The 19516-nt window shown below is 39.0% G+C and overlaps 1 protein-coding gene across 1 annotated transcript in view; it reads left to right on the top strand.

The window, feature by feature from the left end:
• The window catches only part of LOC127449782 (voltage-dependent calcium channel gamma-2 subunit), a 108191-nt gene that overhangs the window by 79190 nt on the left and 9485 nt on the right, over positions 1 to 19516 (top strand). The gene's annotated exons all lie outside the window — the stretch shown is intronic.

Genomic DNA, 19516 nt, shown 5'->3' with positions numbered 1-19516 from the left:
CCAAAATCTTAAAAATATAGTCCCATTCCACTCTATCAAACGCCTTCTCAGTGTCAAGTGAGATAGCAGCGATTGGGGTTGATCATTCACTACCTGGCCACATAATATTTATAAAATGTCTAATATTATCAGAAAAACTACGACCATGAATAACCCCCTCTTATTCTATATGTATAATTGATGTAATTACTCTACTTAATCGATTAGCCAGAATTTTAGACAATATTTTTACATCAAACTGGATCAAGAAATTTGGATGATACTTTTACATTCATTTGAGTCATCTTTTTTAAGAATGAGACTGATCAGGGCTTGCGTCATAGTTGGCGGTAGTTCACTTTTATTTAATGACTCTGTGTAAACTTTTAACATAAGTGGAGCCAGTTCTGTGACATAAGATCTAAAAAATTAGGTGGCAAAACCATCTGGCCCGGTACCTTACCTGTTGGCAAGGCGTTAATTACCTCAACAAGCTCCTCCAAGGTAAAATCTGAGCCAAGACAGTTTTTTTGATCACTCGTCAATTTAAAAAGTTTTAATGGCTCTACGAAGTTGCTACTATCCATATCAGTAGATGAAGATGTGGAGCTATAAAGAACCAAATAGAATTCTTTAAAGGCTTTATTAATATCTGTGGCAGAATTAAATGTAGTGCCTCCAGAAGACTTCAATGAAGGAATGGTGGAGAAAAAAACTTGCTGTTTTATGTACATGGCGAGAGGTTTCCCTGCTTTGTCCCCCAACTCTGTCTGTCTTGCCCTGAATAACCAAAACTCAACCTTCTGTGACAGAATAGTATTGTACCTATATTTTAGCTTGGTCAACTCTCTATGACCATTGGATGACATTTGGTGCTTCAGCTCTTTTTCAGCATTTTTAATACTCTTTTCCAATTCTATGAATTCTTGTGCTTTGATCTTTTTATTTATTTATTTATTTTTATCCCCTTTTCACCCCAATTTTGAATGCCCAATTTCCACTACTTAGTAGGTCCTCGTGGTGGCACGGTTATTCACCTCAATCAGGATGGTGGAGGACAAGTCTCAGTTGCCTCCACTACTGAGACAGTCAATCCGCACATCTTATCATGTGGCTCATTGTGCATGACACCGCAGAGACTCTCAGCATGTGGAGGCTCATGCTACTCTCCGCGATCCACGCACAACTTACCACATGCCCCATTAAGAGCGAGAACCATTAACAGTGACCACGAGGAGGTTACCCCATGTGACTCTACCCTCCCTAGCAACCAGGCCAATTTGGTTGCTTAGGAGACCTGGCTGGAGTCACTCAGCACACCCTGGATTTGAACTCGCAACTCCAGGGGTGGTAGTCAGCATTGTAAATGTTTACTTATCAATGTGATGACTCACCTGCTCTTATTCGAACCAGCACTGCAAAACACAGGCCACCCCATGCCCTACCAATTTTTTCAGTTTCCTGTGAAGAAAGGTGCATTTCTTGAAGGAACACTCTATCATATTTTTTACGCTTAAGGAAAGATACAACCTTCCTTCTTTTTATAGGTGTCCCAGCCCATTAACATTCCACATGGAGAGAAACATTTTACCAATATTAAAGTGTGAAATATTGACATGTAAAAATAAGTTGTGTACCTAAGGCAAAAATATATTGGCCACTTTCCAACATTGATGTAACAATCAAATCCTGAACAACCCACAGAACAGGAAAAAAAATGCGCTTCAACCCCTCGCACAACAGTCCCAACCAACGTCCATCACCTGGAAATCCGACGATCCATGCACGCTCACGAGATTTTCCGCAAAACTATTGCTACCGGATTGCTCAAGTCCGGTGGGGTTTTTTTTCTCCTTGTTTTGTTTTGTTGTTTTTAAACCATGCCATTAAATTGCACAAACATTTATTCCATAAAATAAGCCCAAGTAAATAATCACATCGAATCCACAAAATGAACAAATTAACTCAACAATAAGTCAATAAAGGAAGAAAGAGAAAAAATAAAAAAGAGTAGAGCAAAAGTCAGTGGGCAGCCAACAGAATAACATACCCTCTCAGGCTGCATCAGTAAAATGCACGATGTGTAAACTGTATTGTTAACAGAGTTCAGGCAAAATTACCCACTCACACCATTGATTTAATAAAGGCCATAGCTTATCGTTGTCACAGTCTGTCTCCCTCATGTTTCCCTAGGACTCTTATTTTGAAATGTTTCCCCGGACTACATCTCCCATAATTCACTGCCCTCATCACTTCCATCTGTTTCCAATCCTCCTCACCTGTCCTCCATTCTATCATCTGCCCTTGTTTGTATAAATACCCTACTGTTTTGTACATTCCTTTGTCAGTCTTTGATATGTGTTGTTATTTTGTTAAGCTAAGCTTTATAGTTTGCTCCACTCCAGCCTTTGTTCCACTCCACTCTTTTACTATTAAAAGATTGAAAAGTATCTACTCCTGCGTCTCCTCCCTTCCTCTCCACGACACCAGCATTACAGTCATAGGCATGTTAAAATCTTGGGACCACCCTTGGCATCAATTCTCAGATTAGCAGGAAAAAGCAATGCAAAACCCGCCTTCCGTTGGTGAAGCAATTTTTACACTCTTTGAATCCGTCGTGCTTCGCTTGATCTAGCAAAGTCCAGAAAAACCATGATGTTGTGGTCCTCCCAGAATAACTTGCCTTTACTCTCTGTCTCTGTCAGCTGGCAAATCAGGGTCTGTCACCCGCCTCGGGAAGCTAACCGAAAACTCTATGGGCGTGCTCAATTTTGAGCCGGCGTTCCCCTGTGTTGATCAAATTCGGAATAAGCCCGTCCAAAACTTCATATCTTGACCTTCTTTTCCTTCTGGGATTTCAACGAAACGAAAATTATTATGCCTGCTCCGATTTTCCATATCCTCTAGTTTTTCCCACATGCGTTCCACATCAGCCTTGGTAGCAGGCAGGTTAGCTTTTAGCCCTCTTTCGGCTGACTCCAGAAACTCTACCCGTTTTTCAACATTGTCCATTCTTGTGATCAGGGTGGAAATTTTCACCTCCATAGATGTGATCCCTCAATATATTTCTGCGAGGCCCTCCAAGTCAGTCGAGATTTTTGTCAGCGCTGCATAAATGTTCGAGATATCACAACCTAATTTACGAAGCTCGCTGCAACCATCAACTGGACCTCCGCCATCCTGATTCTGCGAGCCGTCCGACACATAAGAACTTAAGTGCTTTTTAATGTCCCCACAGGCCGACGATTTCAAATTTTTCGACATCTTGCCCTCCCAGCAGAGTTTAACAAACAAAACTATTACAGTTCTCACTGGTTAATATTGCTTAAAAGGATAAATTGTAGCAAAGTTTAAGTGGAGCTCGCCTATAAGTGACCAACCTTCGCATAGCGTCACGTGACTGAAATTGTAGCTTGTTATCGAAAAGCTACACTATAAAGAAAGTAGCTGAGCTACTGTCCTGCTTCTGAAAAAAAATGTAGTTAAGTTAGTAGTGTTGCTACTTTTAGTAAGTTACTCTCCAATACTGACAGAGAGCATACAAAAATACAAAAAAATAATACATCATCAATAGCGGTTCACTTACCAAATTTAGGACAGATTACGATCATAACTGTGAATAGTATTGAAGTTCGCATGAATCATACCCAAGGCCACCTTTTCAAGCAGGTGCGATTAAGAGTAAGCAACTGAGTACAGAGTAAATCTAACCAAACAAACCAAACTGTGACATCAATTGGACTCCGGTCTGCACCTAAAGAATATTATCGTGCTGTGCATTTTAGAAAAGAGACTATGGTTTGTGATGTGTGGCGAGCTCTCGTCTCTATGGTCATGAAGCTGTTATGTAAGAAATCTGAGCCACAACTAAGGAATCACATTAGTGAATTGACACATAAGTGATGCCATAGAGGGTGTGATACACTTAAACCTCACACATACCATGAAAATATACACTGTGAAAATGCAGGGGGAGTAATGGGGGAAATAAAAACAGGTCAGCGTTCACATCTGTACAAATGCTGCACATAAACTCTTATGTATATTCATGTCTGTATTTTTAGAAGCCAACATTTGCATACTTGCATGCAAAATTACTGTATGGATTCATGCACATTTGATTATGGGGGAATTGTGCATTGATTCTCAAGCACCCATAGGCATACGCTTGTTGAGGATTAGCATGAAAGAAATATCTAAAGCGCAGTAGCAACATGTCATCTGCATATATATTAACAGCATACACAATGAAAGGACACACACAAGAGAACACACACATTCACACAGGCACTATCAGTGGCAGGCTTCTCTTTGCTGGAGTGATCATGAGTATGCAGAGCCTAGGCAGTGGAATCAGGAAGTTCACACATCCACACACAGTTATATAACAGTGCTGAAGCATTCTGAAGCGCCAGTGGGTTTTTAGATCATGTCGTGTCAGAACAGCAATCTTCCAATTACTGAGGACCAAACAGCGGTGAGAGAGGGGGAAGGGAGGGAGAGAACAAAAAAGAAAAGGAGAGAAAGAAATAAAAAGGGGAGAGAGAGAGAAAGATAGAGCCTGCAAGAAGGGACACAGAAAGTAAGATGAAGAAGAGAGAGATAGAGAAGGGTAGTAAGGGTGGAAACAGTGAAAGAGATAATGGCTGAATTCCATTTCTCTTGTATTTCTATTAAGCCCTGCCCTCCATTTCTCCCTCTTTATCACAATTTTGTTTTGCCTTGGTGCAGTTAATGAGAACCATGATTTTAGCATTAGCCTGTATTAGATTAAAACACGCTATAAAGTAAAAACCAATCTTCCACAAATACTGGCCATTAAACCACACTGAGAAAAATGATGATTTTTCTAAACAACAATTCTGGATTTCAAAACAGGAACATGAGTTTCATATATAGTTGTTTCTCCAACTATGGGCACTTTTATGTCTCAGAGGATGATTTTAAAGGGGTCATGACATGAGGAATGAAACATTCTTTGATCTTTTGACAGAAGTCACTGTACTATAAAAACACACTGTAAGTTTCAGAACTCAAAACTTCCTTCTCACAGCAAAAAGAGCATTTGTTGAAACCAAACTGCCTAAACAGCTTGTTCTCTACTTCCTCCTCATTGTGATGTCACACTGTGGTAGACACTTGCATCTGACTGCCTCCACAACAACACATCAACGCCTACTTTACCTTATCACTTCCGTAGTCCCGCCCAGTAATAGTGAGCAGTGAGATGACAAGGAGAGAGCAGGTCAGTCAAGAGCCAAGAGCCAATCATAACAGTGGGCGTTTACTGTCAAGTCTTAAAGGAGAAGCAGAACCAAAGAGGGTCAGAATGAGGGTGGAAAATTATCATGTTTTACAAATATATTTTGTGCAAAAAACTTTATTAATATGATAAGTGAACCTTTTTTTATATGAAGGTTACATTTAAATTTGGAAACTTTTTACCAAACTCATTTTTGCTAATGTTTGGGTGCCTTTTCACTGATAGATTTCACTGTATTACCCTTGTACCATACCCAGATTTTCAATCTTAAAATATAAAAAATCCTTAATAAAAATACTAATTATTATTATTACATTTTTAAAACTATGCTAATCTAAACAAAGAGTGAAATAAAAATAAATCATTTCAGTTGGTATTATGTGAAAACAACAAGACAATGTCAATGTGTCAATAAAATATGAGACATATGATGTGTGAAGAAAACCCATAAAAATCAAGGTAAAGATCATTTAAAAATATCACAGAATATTTTACTGAGGAATATTTTGTCAAATTACACAAAAAGTGTAAAAAAATATTGTTTAATTGTGTGTATTGCAGATCCATAAAATGCTAGCTATGAAATCAGCCTTAGCGAGACTAAGGAGCCTGACATTTTGTTCCAGAAATGTTTTTAATCCACCACGTCATTTCCACCACAGAATGTTATCTCAGACAATCCACACTGTGGGTAGATTAATTCTGAAATGTAATCCATTACTGACAACAAATTACACGATTCAAATTGTAATCAGTAACAATCATTTCAAATACACTTTTAAGTAATCTAATTTGATTACTTTTAGATAACTTATTGCATGTTATTTCTGTTGGCTGATTGGAAAATGTAGTCATGAATCCATAAAATGCATCTAATCTGATTATACACATTTTAAAATGTAATGTAATCTTTACAAGTTCTGATCTGATTACATCATTCGGATTACATGAAATCGGTTACTACCTAATGGAGTTTACAGAAAACTGCTACAAAAAAAGCACGTTCATTAAATCCAACCAATCACAATGCCAGAGTAAGCATATAAACTCAGCAAAAAAAAAGAAATGTCCCTTTTTCAGGATACTGTATTTTAAAGATAATTTTGTAAAAATCCAAATAACTTTGCAGATCTTTATTGTAAAGGGTTTAAACAATGTTTTCCATGCTTGTTCAATGAACCATAAACAATTAATGAACATGCACCTGTGGAACGGTCGTTAAGACACTAACAGCTTACAGATGGTAGGCAATTAAGGTCATAGTTATAAAAACTTAGGACACTAAAGAAACCTTTCTACTGCCTCTGAAAAACACCAAAAGAAAGATGCCCAGGGTCCCTGCTCATCTGCGTGAACGTGCCTTAGGCATGCTGCATGGAGGCATGAGGACTACAGATGTGGCCAGGGCAATTAATTGCAATGTCCATACTGTGAGATGCCTAAGACAGTGCTACAGGGAGACAGGAAGGACAGCTGATCGTCCTCGTAGTGGCAGACCACGTGTAACAACACCTGCACAAGATCGGTACATCCGAATATCACACCTGTGGGACAGGTACAGGATGGCAACAACAACTGCTCGAGTTACACCAAGAATGCACAATCCCTCCATCAGTGCTCAGACTGTCCGCAAAAGGCTGAGAGAGGCTGGACTGAGGGCTTGTAGGCCTGTTGTAAGGCAGGTCCTTACCAGACATCACTGGCAACAATGTCGCTTATGGGCAAAAACCCACCTTAGCTGGACCAGACAAGACTGGCAAAAAGTGCTGGCGAGTCACGGTTTTGTCTCACCAAGGGTGATGGTCGGACTCGTGTTTATCGTCGAAGGAATGAGCGTTACACCGAGGCCTGTACTCTGGAGCGGGATCGATTTGGAGGTGGAGGGTCTGTCATGGTCTGGGGCGGTGTGTCACAGCATCATCGGACTGAGCTTGTTGTCATTGCAGGCAATCTCAACGCTGTGTGTTACAGGGAAGACATCCTCCTCCCTCATGTGTTACCCTTCCTGCAGGCTCATCCTGACATGACCCTCCAGCATGACAATGCCACCAGCCATACTGCTCTTTCTGTGCGTGATTTTCTGCAAGACAGGAATGTCAGTGTTCTGCCATGGCCAGCGAAGAGCCCGGATCTTAATCCCATTGAGCACATCTGGGACCTGTTGGATCGGAGGGTGAGGGCTAGGACTATTCCCCCCAGAAATGTCTGGGAACTTGCAAGTGCCTTGGTGGAAGAGTGGGGTAACATCTCACAGCAAGAACTGGCAAATCTGATGCAGTCCATGAGGAGGAGATGCACTGCAGTACTTAATGCAGCTGGTGGCCACACCAGATACTGACTGTTACTTTTGAATTTTGAACACCCCCCCCCCCCCCTTGTTCAGGGACACATTATTCCATTTCTGTTAGTCACATGTCTGTGAAGCTTGTTCAGTTTATGTCTTAGTTGTTGAATCGTTTTATGTTAATAAAAATATTTACACATGTTAAGTTTGCTGAAAATAAAAGCAGTTGAAAGTGAGAGGATGTTTAATTTTTTGCTGAGTTTATAAACTGCTGCTTACCTCACTGCTGCAACAATTCTTTAAGAATCCCTCCACCACCCCAACTCCACCTTCTGTCAATTTATAACTCAACTCAAAGTTCAGGGGGAGGTTCAGAGCTCGAGTCGAGTTTCTATTCAATGATTACATTAACATGAACTACTGAAACACTGATTGCTGATAAAACTGATACCTAATTCTGAGAAAATTTGAGAAGTGGTGAAAATTACATTTGTTGGTTAAGAAAAAATTACAAAAATGGCTAAATTCTCCTATGAAGTAGGGAAATGCACTGTTGAACAATGTCTTTGTAGACAAATCAAATAAAGTGAGTGAGAATTTTTTTTTAAAGGACTTTAAAAAAGTGCCCATAAAAAACACCAAAAGACCACGTTTTTGTGCATTTATTTTGACAGCTGGCATGGACTGCATAATCTACATGCCGACAATCAGCAGGAGTTCCGGAGTGTCAGTGAACGTATGGCTCTCACCCTCACAGGCACGCAGTGAGGATCTGACTCTGGCCAAAACTGGCTGTGACTGGATGACCCAGACACACACACAGATGCACATATACCGAAGCACTGGCCAATAAAATCAATGAGGCTGGCGCTGGCCGAACAGGGTTTGCATGTGCCATGGCTGCAATAGGTTAGCTCAAGGCAGAGGATGGGCTGGTACTATTGTAGATGGCAATTAAAGAGGGAGACCCTGTCCATGCTGGGGCAAGCAGGGATTTAAAGGGATAGTTCCCTCATGTTGTTCACCTTCATATGGATTCAAACCCATATGACGTAGTTCCTTCGGTGGAACACATAAGGAGATGTAATGCAGAATGACAGTTCCAGTCACCATTCACTTGCATTGCATCTTTTTTTCCATACAATGAAAATGAATGGTGAGTGAGGCTGTCACTTTGCTTACCATCTCCTTTTGTGTTCCAGAAATTGTCATAAGGGTTTGGAACAACGTGAGTGTGAGCAAATGATTACAGAATTTTCATTTTTGAGTAACTAAACCTTTAAAAATCCTGATTCTCACATTGCCTCTATTTAAACCTCTCTCTGTCATTTTCTTATTTCATAAACGACAATCCATCATTGCAGTGGCAGGGGGAAAGGGGCACATGCCACTAAAGCCCGAGGCATTGGGCATGGAGCACACACACATAAGTGTGCACACACATGCACACACACATGCAGGCCACTGCTGGTGTCACCTGATATGACATTGCTCAGCCTATAGAGACTGAGTACTGGGCCCACGCCTCACCAACTGGCCCATGATCACAATAGCAAAGGCCATGCTCTGCTTTATCGATGTATTTAAAATACAGTTGTCCTGTAGGTCATGTGAATTGATTCACTATATACTGTGCTGGGTTCACAGGATCCACTCATTAAGCTATAGAGAGAGAAGAGATGCAGTGCAGAAACGGATGGATGAGCCTACACGTTGTTAAAGAGATCAGAAGAGACAATAGTGATGTAGGAACATACTAAATGTAGATCAGTGGAGCACATCGGAAATAGGTTAGGGGTCTGGAGTGTAAGACAATGCCACTAACCTGTGGGTTTGCATGGTGTAATTAATGTATTAATAAGTATGTTATGGTAAGTTTGTTGGATGATGATTGGGAATGGTGGATAAGGGAAGTTTGCTAAGGCCCCATAAAATCAGAGTCATGGAAACATTGAAGGCTTTGAAAAGTCCAAAACTGGGAAAGCATTTTGTTGTTGTTGTTGTTGTTGTTGTTGTTGTTGTTGTTGTTGCTGATAGGGTCAGAACTATTAGGGACAGAACTATTCATAACTGTTTTCAATTCAAATTCAAATGAGCATTTCACAATTAATGTAAATTGAATGTAATTTTACAGTGTGGGGCTTTAACTTGTAACTGCAGCATATAACTTGTAAAAGTGTGGCAAAGGGCACTTTAAAAATAAATATCGGTGATAGGTATTGGCTGATCACAGTGTTTAAATATCGGTGATCGGATCGGTAATGGATCGCAGTGTTACAGTTACACTACATAAGATTTTTTTGTTAAAAATAAACAGAATGTAATTAAAGATCAAGTACACCAACAATCTATCTTCCAAACCATGTTTTTGCCTTACTCTGGTTCACTATGGTAAGCCTATAATAATTATTTACAGTATGTTTTAGAGCTTTCGGGACAGATTTGGTGGGAAATTTCTTACTTCCATCAGTCATCCATGCGTGTTTACGTCATGTCCGTATATAAAGAAAAGAAGCTACTACAGGCACGTGTGTATGTACAGTGATAGGTGTGGTAGTAGTTTCAAGCTGAAAGCTTGTAGCCACAACAAATGAGCAAAACCGACCATGGATCGTTCAAAAAGGCAACCCTCTGGGGAATCACCCGTTTTCAAAATAAAGAAACCTTGAACCGAGAAGAGTCTTCAAGCAGTAAGGGAAAGCGTCAGAGCCAACATCAGCTTGGCTTTTTTGGAGGTTGCGACAACTCCGATATCTAAAAAGATTTAAAACCAACCCAGAGATGGAGTTTTTCTCGCTCGAGAGTTAATATATTTTATTGAACCGACAGTTAGCCAGGTAGCTTTCTTAGCATGGTAGTTCATTAGCCACTCAAATGGGGCATTTTATTATGGATTTTGGTACTGCAGTGCTTGATTAAATTTTTAAGGAAGGACAATGGAAAAAAATTAACTTTATGCTGGTGACAACACCAATCTCTAAACCAGTTACTACACTGGTCTATGTGCCTGCTAGCTAAGTTATAATAGTTTCCACCGTTTGACTTTATCTGATAGGACTAGCAATCGTTGTCTAATGTCATCGGTGCATAACTTTTGTAACGTTATCTATTTTGAAACAATTGTTTTCAATTAGTCAAAACAACAGCGAAATATAAGCTTCTTACCTGCTAATAAGACATATTTTTCGGATATCCGTCTTTTTCTTCCTTTCATTATTTATTTATTTATTGAGGGGAGGGGGCGAGTTTTGTTGTCGTGACATTCGCTCTAAGTTGATCACCTGTAACCATGGTTACACTGATTCTCCTCAAACCATTAGATTCATCCTCGCAGGAGAGCAGAGCCAAAGCCCAGCTCACGTAATTACCAAAACAATGTTCCTCCGCAAGTAACGTGCAGTTCTATGCTTAAACCGCTAGAGGGCCAAAAGTTACATAGTGTTGCTTTAAAATATCGATGATCGGTATTGGGCTCAAATGTCTTGATCGGTGCCCCACTAGAGTCAGTGTAGTTTGATTTCTCAGAAACAACATGTCAGAGCTGTGGCCTAGTGGTCAGTGTGAGAGCTCTGACATGTTGAGCTTTGATGCTAATGTGGAAGAGCTGGGTTTGAATCTGGCCTGGGTAATGTTCTCATAATTTCATGTCTACTCTTGACTGTGTCTCTCAATAGAAATAAGAGAGACAGTTGCAAACAGCCCCCGGAAATGAATTATAAAAAAGAAACAACATTCATGCTGTGGTGTTTACATCATGACTCTGAATTAATGGAGTTTTGTGGCTTTTAGTCCATGTCTGTTAGCTTAGAGGAAATCTATATGCTTGTGCACTCCTAAAAGTTGACACAATTAACTTTTGTGACAAAATTTGTCTTTCACTTAAGGGAAAATTAACCAAAACTATTGTCAACTTCCTGCACTTACTGAAGTATCCAAATGTTTGTCCTATCAAATGCTCTCTAAAATTAGAATGTCCCTCCACCTGCAACTGACCAGCAAGTTGCAAACCACGGTTCATGGCTGTGGTGCAAACTAAAATCTATTTAGCCCTTCGATATGTCCTGCCTACACTTCCTGTTTCAATAGGAAATACATGAATACAGTAAAGAATACTGTGCTTTCAAGCCATCTCATGGGGTATTTAAAATAACAAAATATGTTTTGCATGGAACATGTTGATTCTCCAAGTGCACACATAGTCCATCCATTGTTCTCTCAGCAGTTTCTGATAAATTTCTATTTATCTTGTCAGTCTATTCAGTGACTATAAATGAAAAACTAGTCATTTTTAATGCCTAAAAAATGCCTGTGGGTACCACCATCTAGACGGCACAAAGAAGTATCAGGCGTGAAACCAAGTTGTAAAAATGTATAGCAAGGATGAAGACTGCTTTCGGACAAACAGGGTAAAAGCCGTTTCATTTTTTATTTTTTTTTATTTTTTTTGCCATATTATTTACTTTTATTTTTTGCAGTATAGTTCTATTAGTGCACAAAATTCCACTGTTATAGGTCAAGTGAGTACTAAACTTGTCGTGTATGTGTGTTTGTTTGTAGCCAGTGATGAAGTCATTCAGATTATGTCATGTGTTGTTTGACATCATCTAAATGGCTGAATTCCTCTCAGGGGGTTTCTTTAGATCCTGTTGATCTATTAGACTTACTACTATTAAAATAAAAAATGCACATGAAATCATGCCATTTTTGCTGGAGAATTTTAAACGTTTACAGCTGAACATGGGGGACCACAATAAACATTGGGAGACCACAGGCAGACCCACCTTCTGTAAATTCTGTAATCGTTTACTTTGCCTAATGTTGTTATAAACCTGTATAACACAAATGGAGATGTTAGGCAGAATGACAGACTCAGTCATATTCACTTTGATTCCATGGAAAAGATTCAACACAAGGGTTAGTAAACAATGACAGAATTACAATTTTTGGGTGAACTGTCCTTTCAAGCAGGTTTTTGTTGCATTTATTGGTGTTTCAGGGAAATACAGTATATGGCAGTACATTGTGGACATGCAACATTTTCAGAGTTGCTCTATGGAGTGAGCTGTCATGGATGTTGAGATCTGAGGTATTTCCTGCTTGCAAAGTATTTTCACTATAATTGCGTTATCTTGAGAGCAATACTCACCACTTGCTTAGAATGAACTAACGTGTTGACTACTTATTGCATAAGTACTGTAACTGTGTTCTTGGTTATTTGCACTCACTCAGAAAATGCTGTGACAAGACAAGGCTTTAACTGTGTTAAGAGGAAATGCTCTGTGAGTGTGCAGATCTGTTTCCAAAGAACATAGCTTTACTGTGCTATTGCCAGTGTTCTATGATTGTATTAAAAGACATGTAATTCAATAAGTCAAAGTGTTTGCAAAAAACAGCCTATGACTATTCTTGTAATGCATTTCTGGTGGACAGGGATAATATGTACGTGGTGCACAATATGGTGGTGGGCAATATGTGCTCCCTATATGCAAATTACACAGTCTGTGTAGGGAACCAACTCCCAGGTGGAGCACCAGAAACTCCAACAGCTGCCCTTCCTCGCACATTATGTTATTCAAGGATGGAGCTGTGTACAGGTAGATGGGTGATGATAGGGCTGCAGTCTGCATGTGTGGTGAGAGGGCAAGGTGTTGGGGCAGGGCTAGATTAATAAGCATTTGTAGTGTTCAATCAATGTGCCTGCAAGCTAAAGCACCTGATTAGCATGACCCTGTCCTGCACATCAGCACATTCAAGCCTGTGGGAGGCTGATTAAGTGTGAATGCTAATTTTCCTTCACAATGCTGTCAATGAATGAGAGAGAGAGAGAGAGAGAGAGAGAGAGAGAGAGAGAGAGAGAGAGAGAGAGAGAGAGAGAGAGAGAGAGAGAGTGAAGGCAAGATGTGGAGCAACTGTTAGAGCAAGAGAGAGAGAGAGAGAGAGAGAGAGGCAAAGTTCAAAGACTGTCAAGAAGAAGGTTTGTGCAGCCATGTGTGTGTGAGAGAGAGAGAGCATTACTTATGGCTCATATGTAGCAGCTACTACTAATGCTGTGCAGGTGTTCATGTATTTCATGTATGCTGATGTTTGTATTCTTTTATTATTATCAGCTAAATGCAGACCTCCACCTAAATCGAAGCTGTGATCTCTCAGATAATCACACTTTTCCAACAATCCACTTTGACCAGGTCTCCCTCTCTTGTACGATATGAGAAAGACAACCATAAGAATCTCAGCTCACAACCTTCCACCCTGAACATGCGGGCTGAGCATGCTGTTTATATTGTGTGCTGTAGATACATTTTTTACAGTGAGCTCTTTCAAAAGCATAACTGAGAAAATATAGTCACACAGTAACATTAAGGACTGATTTTGAAACTTAAACAATAGCCCTGAGACTGATTTGAGGACAACCTCTGCTAAAAGCCCTTGTGTAACTGTACAGAATGCTCTAATAGAAGGTGGCATAACAAAAAGCACTGCTGCTTTGCTTCAGGCTTGACTTGCCCCTGACTCCTCTACTCTTTGCCCATTCCCCCATGTTAATAACAACCCCCCAGGCACCATTTCGCAACTCAAACGCTGCACAGTGCTTGTGTGAAAATTTCTCTGTGCTCTGTGCCAGTGTCATGCTTGGGGAGCCAGGACAGATTGCCGAGAGAGACGTGCTCGCCCTGGGGCATCATTATCAGTCCAGCTCCCCAAGACACACATAGAGCACAAAAGACAGAGAAAGACGTGTGCGAGTCTCATTCCTTTGACGACGGCAAAAAGTCTGTGCCGTATTGCAGCTTGAACTGACCAAGAACTGCACACTTGGACAGGAAGAGCCATCTGACTGACAATTTTAAGTAATAAATCGGTATGATTTGTTTTTATGTGCCGTTTAAGGGAAGGGATATCTGAGATATATTATACCTTAACAATAGACCAACAGAAATGGACAAAATAAATAAATGATTAAATAATTGCTTGGTAGTCTCTGCGAGCGATTGCACAGACAACTCAGGGAAAAATAGCGGAAAATGTGAAGAAAGTCTAAGTACAGTACAGAAACTACAGGCTGCGGTTGGTCATTTTCTAGCTGTGATCAATGCAGAGAGACTGGGGAGAATCTGGTACACACCTCCTCCTCTTCCTCCTCCAGAGCCTCTGCAGCCATGGAGACAGCACTGCTGCCTGATCCGAGAGGTCAAAGCCAAGGTCACAGAGCTGGAAGAGAGCAGGCTACAGTATATGAGCCCTCGTATCTATTGTATGAAGTCTGTGTTGTAGATTTATAGCATTTCTATGAATGTCTTCAGCCTGTCTGTTTTAGCTTCTCGCTAACCATGTAGAACATATATTTATATATATATATATTGGGGGGGGGGGGGGGGGGGGGGATGGTAGCTGATGCATAAAATGTCCATGGATTTATTTTTATTTTTTTTAATCAACATCAAGATTTTAAGTAGAACTGTACGTATATGAATGTATAAGGAAAATGGTCAATTTTAGGTCCTGTAACTGGTCATTTCATTTAAGATAATCACCTTTTTGCCTTCACTAGTTTATTTTAAATGGTCCTGTGGTGTGACATCACTCTCACTAAAATAAAATACAAAGCATTTAAAGGGATAGCTCACCCATAATTTAATATTCAGTCATCATCTACTCTCTGTAACTTTTTTTATTATTATTTTATTTCTTTTGTGGAACACAAAATGAGTTCTTTACCAGACTGTCCAGATTGCATAACATGTCCTTGGATTTATTTATTTTTTAATTTTTTGTTATTCATTTATTTTTTTTTATTTTTTTTGTCAGCATCAAGATTTTAGCTTAAAATTCATTTGAAAGTTCTGTACAGTATATGAATGTATGTTTAAGTTTATATCTTGGGTAACTGGTCACCATTCATTTTAAGCTTTTTATTATTTTTAATAAATGTTGGCCTTTCACTAGTTTTTAAATGGTCCTCAGTGTGACAAATTAATTTTTAAAAGTGCAAATATTCGATAGAAAGGAAGAAAGAAAGAAAGAAAGAAAGAAAGAAAGAAAGAAACTTTCTTAATCCATCTATGGAAAATACTCATTAACTAAAAGCTTGAAAACGTTTGCTGAGACTCCCATTCACTGCAGTCGCGTCCCCAGGGCTGAAAATCAACCCGGCAGCCTGGTCAACGAGGACACTTCTGTCACCTTCAGGCCTGTTGTTTTAAATGCTTGTGTCAACAATTGATAGATTTGGGTTATTATATTTTCGTTTTCCACTTTCACCTTCTGTCTCACATCCGTTCCTGCCCCTCAATCCTCTTGCCTTCTGGTGTCTGTGTGAATGAGGCTGATGGATGAAATGGGGTGGTGTGTCCTCTCTGTGCTGTCACTGGCCATGTCAATATCCCCTGGTTAATGTGAGATTGGAGGAGATTGTGTGTGTGTCAGAGAGAGAGGTAGGGAGAAAAAGATTTGGGAGGAGGGTGATACAGGGCAACAGGTCAGCACCCATCACACCTTAATATTTAATCAGACCATTACCAGAAACTCTACATCCTATAGAGTGAGGGAGAGAGAGATGGAGAGGAAGGCAGGAAGGGTGAAAGAACATGCAAGGACATCTATCTAAAGACAAAATCCACCTTTATTTAGTTGAAAACAGGGTTCAAAATTAACTATTTGCCCCACCTGCCAATGCTAAGTGAATCAAGAAAATGTACTGTATTGTGCATAATTTATTTTTTTTATAGAAAAATACATTTTTGACCCTATGATAATGGAATTAGTTATCTGTTTTTTATTTGGTTTTTTGTTTGTTTGTTGCATTAGCTCAGGTCATTGTGCCACTCACACCGTCATATAGTATAAAAAATATATATCAAATATATAATAGACTGTATATCTGCACCTGTCACAGAATCGTGAAGACACAGTGATTTTGTTCCTTGTATTTTAATTTTGGAGGCTTAATGTGAAGAATATTCCACTAATGTGGAATTGAGGCGTCCTAAACAAACTTCTGATGATAAAATTCCCACCAAAGTTCTTCAAAGTCATGGAAAACCTGGAAATATTAGGTCTGGAAGAGTCATGGAAATTAATTGAATCAAAAGTCAAGGAAAAGTAATGTCCATTTCTATACTGAATGTTCTAATATAGTAAATACTGAATTTCTAAATAATGAATATTCTAGTGATATTTATTCTGAAATATTACTCCACTAATAATACGTTAATATTTAAGCCACTAGAAATTGCTCTTTTTATGTGCAGTCTCTATAAAATTATTTTTTTAAATCCTTATCCACTAAGACAAGGCAAAGCAAGGTGAGTTTTTTTGTATATCACATTTCATACACAATGGTAATTCAATGGTATGTACTTTTCATTAAAAAAAAATAAATAAAAAAATAAAAAAAAACATATATATATATATATATATATATAAAATACAAGACACATAAAAATCCATTTTAAAACCAGTTAAGAAAAATAAATAAAAAATAAAAATAAAAAATGGAATACAGAAATAAAATGATACAGTGCTATCAGTAAGTGCAGCACAGTGCTCATTCAGTAAATGCACAGCTACACAGATGTATTTTTTCAGTAGTAATCATAAATGACGTGAAAGGTCATGGAAAAGTCATTGGTCAAAAATGTGGAAATCCTGACTTGCATTGTGCACTTAGCGAGCATTTATTTTAGACTCTGATTGCAAAGGAATTGATCTGAAACATAGATTAAAATATATGTTCAAATGACAGTTCCTGGCCTCATATGGTCTTATTAGAATAACATCACTGTGGGAAAAGAAATCACAAGACACTGAGAATTATGAGAGGCTCAGTAAGATTGAGTAGATAGAGAGAAAAACAGAGGGAAGGAGACAGATAGGAAAGGACTGAACAAAGTGCAAGAAAATTAAAATGCCGTTCATCACTTCGAGTGAGGTCTCGTTTCAGTTTCTCAAGAGAGAGAAGGGTGGGGGGAGAGCTGCGGCAAGTGCTCTAGGAAAACTCCCACCTTATATAACACATGCAGCAAATGAGATATCGCCATTTAGCACAGCATGTTTGCCATGCATTTTTTCAAGTTAAATATTCCTAGAATAAGTATTTAAAGAGATAGTTCACCCAAAAATGAAAATTACATCATCATTACAATCCAGTGTGACTTTCCTTATTCGGTGGAACACATAAGGCAGAATGCCAAGTCTCAGTCACCATTCACTTTGATTACACCTTTTGTCCATACAATGGAAGTAAATGTTGACTGAGGTCAGTCCCTAACATTCAGTCTAACATCTCCTTTTGTGTTCCACAGAAGAAAGAAAGTCATACAGTTTTGGAACAACATGAAGGTGAGTAATGAATGATAGAATTCTCATTTTGGGGTGAACTAACCCTTTAAAAGTGCTTGTATTTCTATCTTGTGGCATTTTTCTAATACTTTGTACTTGTGCATTTTTCTAATACAAAAAAAAAAAGAAAAAAAAAAAGCTGAAGCCAGGGTCTCCTAGCCTGGTTCTGACTTGTCAGTTAGCTGGTTTTGGACACTTAGGTTGGTTTTAGCAGTTTTTTTCAGCAGGGTTAGTAGTAAAACTAACACACTGTTGTGATAGTTGACTTTGAGCTCTGATGTGATCTGCAGTAGATGAGATGAGTGCAGTGGTTTTCTTGTGCTGGTGTAAAGTATGACTGCAAGTGACCCCAAAAGGGATCCTTAGTCCTCACTTAAGCCAGCATAATTAATTTATAATTATTATCATATAATTAATTAATTAATATAATAATTACTTAAGCCAGCAAGAGTTCACAGTACTGTCATGCTGTCCACACATCAGCTCTTACAGCATAGGAAAGAGTGAGATCGAAAGAAAAAACTTGCTGAGCTTGCAGAGTAGATGGTGTGGTGAAAATTTAACTGGCCTGATGAAAGCATAACTTTGCATGTCAAATATTTTAAAAGCGAGAGAGAGAGATGAAGGAGGAAGAGAGTAAGAGATGAGTAAGCAGTGAGAATTAAGAAAGACTGTGAGAAGAACAGGGTAGGAGCGAACTACGCTATGATGAAAGCAGTGGTAAGAGAAAAGCAAAGTATGGTCAAAGTGAACTGTTGGAATATAATGTCCTGCTCTGGAAGAAGAGATAGAGGGCCACAGTTTGAACAACCACTGGAATGGTCTCCACTGAATCATTACAAACCACCAATAATAAAATGTTGCATTAAGAGGGCAGCCCTGAATAAAGGTGTCACTCTTTCTTCACCTCACACGACCCCATGAATGAATTAAAAGGCTATCCATTCACTATGAAGTACTGTATGAGCCATATGCTTGTAAGAGTAGTGAAGCAACAGTTCACCCCAAAAAAACTCAGTTTACTCACCGTAATGCCATTCCAAACCCGAATGACTTTCTTTTCCCCATATCCAAACATGGCTCATTAAAATGTGTCACACCAGGTATGATGTCCATGACACCAACCTTCAATGGTTTTCGCATGTCTTTAAGCATATTCAACAAATTAAGAAATTATATGGAGAAATGCGAGATTTGAGAGCAAGGCAAGATTTTTAGTGAAAAATTACATACATTTTAGTCCGTTCACATAAAACTATGATATGGCTTTAAAAAACTTGGAATATAAAGAATGGGTCATGTGGACTATTTTTAAGGTACTTTAATAGTACAATTTTGGTCCGTTTGGAGCTTGACAGCCCTTGGTCACTGTATGCTCTCTTGTGGAAAAGTGTGAATATTCTGCCTAACACCTCCTTTTGTGCCTTACCAAAGAAAGTAAGTCAAACAATGACATGAGTGAGAATAAATGATGACCAAGTTATTCCTTCAAGCTGCAAAAATGTTGGGTTGAAGAACTTATTGGTGCGTGGAAGTCTTGGCAGATTGTCCTGATAACGTTCATTAACACATTCACTTGTCATGTCATGGCTCAGATGAAGCCAACTCATGCTGAAGTCTCGTTTCGTTATTTTGTAAATGTTTGGGAATTA

The sequence above is a fragment of the Myxocyprinus asiaticus genome, chromosome 13 (assembly GCF_019703515.2).
Source record: "Myxocyprinus asiaticus isolate MX2 ecotype Aquarium Trade chromosome 13, UBuf_Myxa_2, whole genome shotgun sequence".
Taxonomy (NCBI): Eukaryota; Metazoa; Chordata; class Actinopteri; order Cypriniformes; family Catostomidae; genus Myxocyprinus; species Myxocyprinus asiaticus.
Note: the sequence above shows the minus strand (reverse complement) of the source record. Positions and strands in the feature narration are given on the sequence as shown.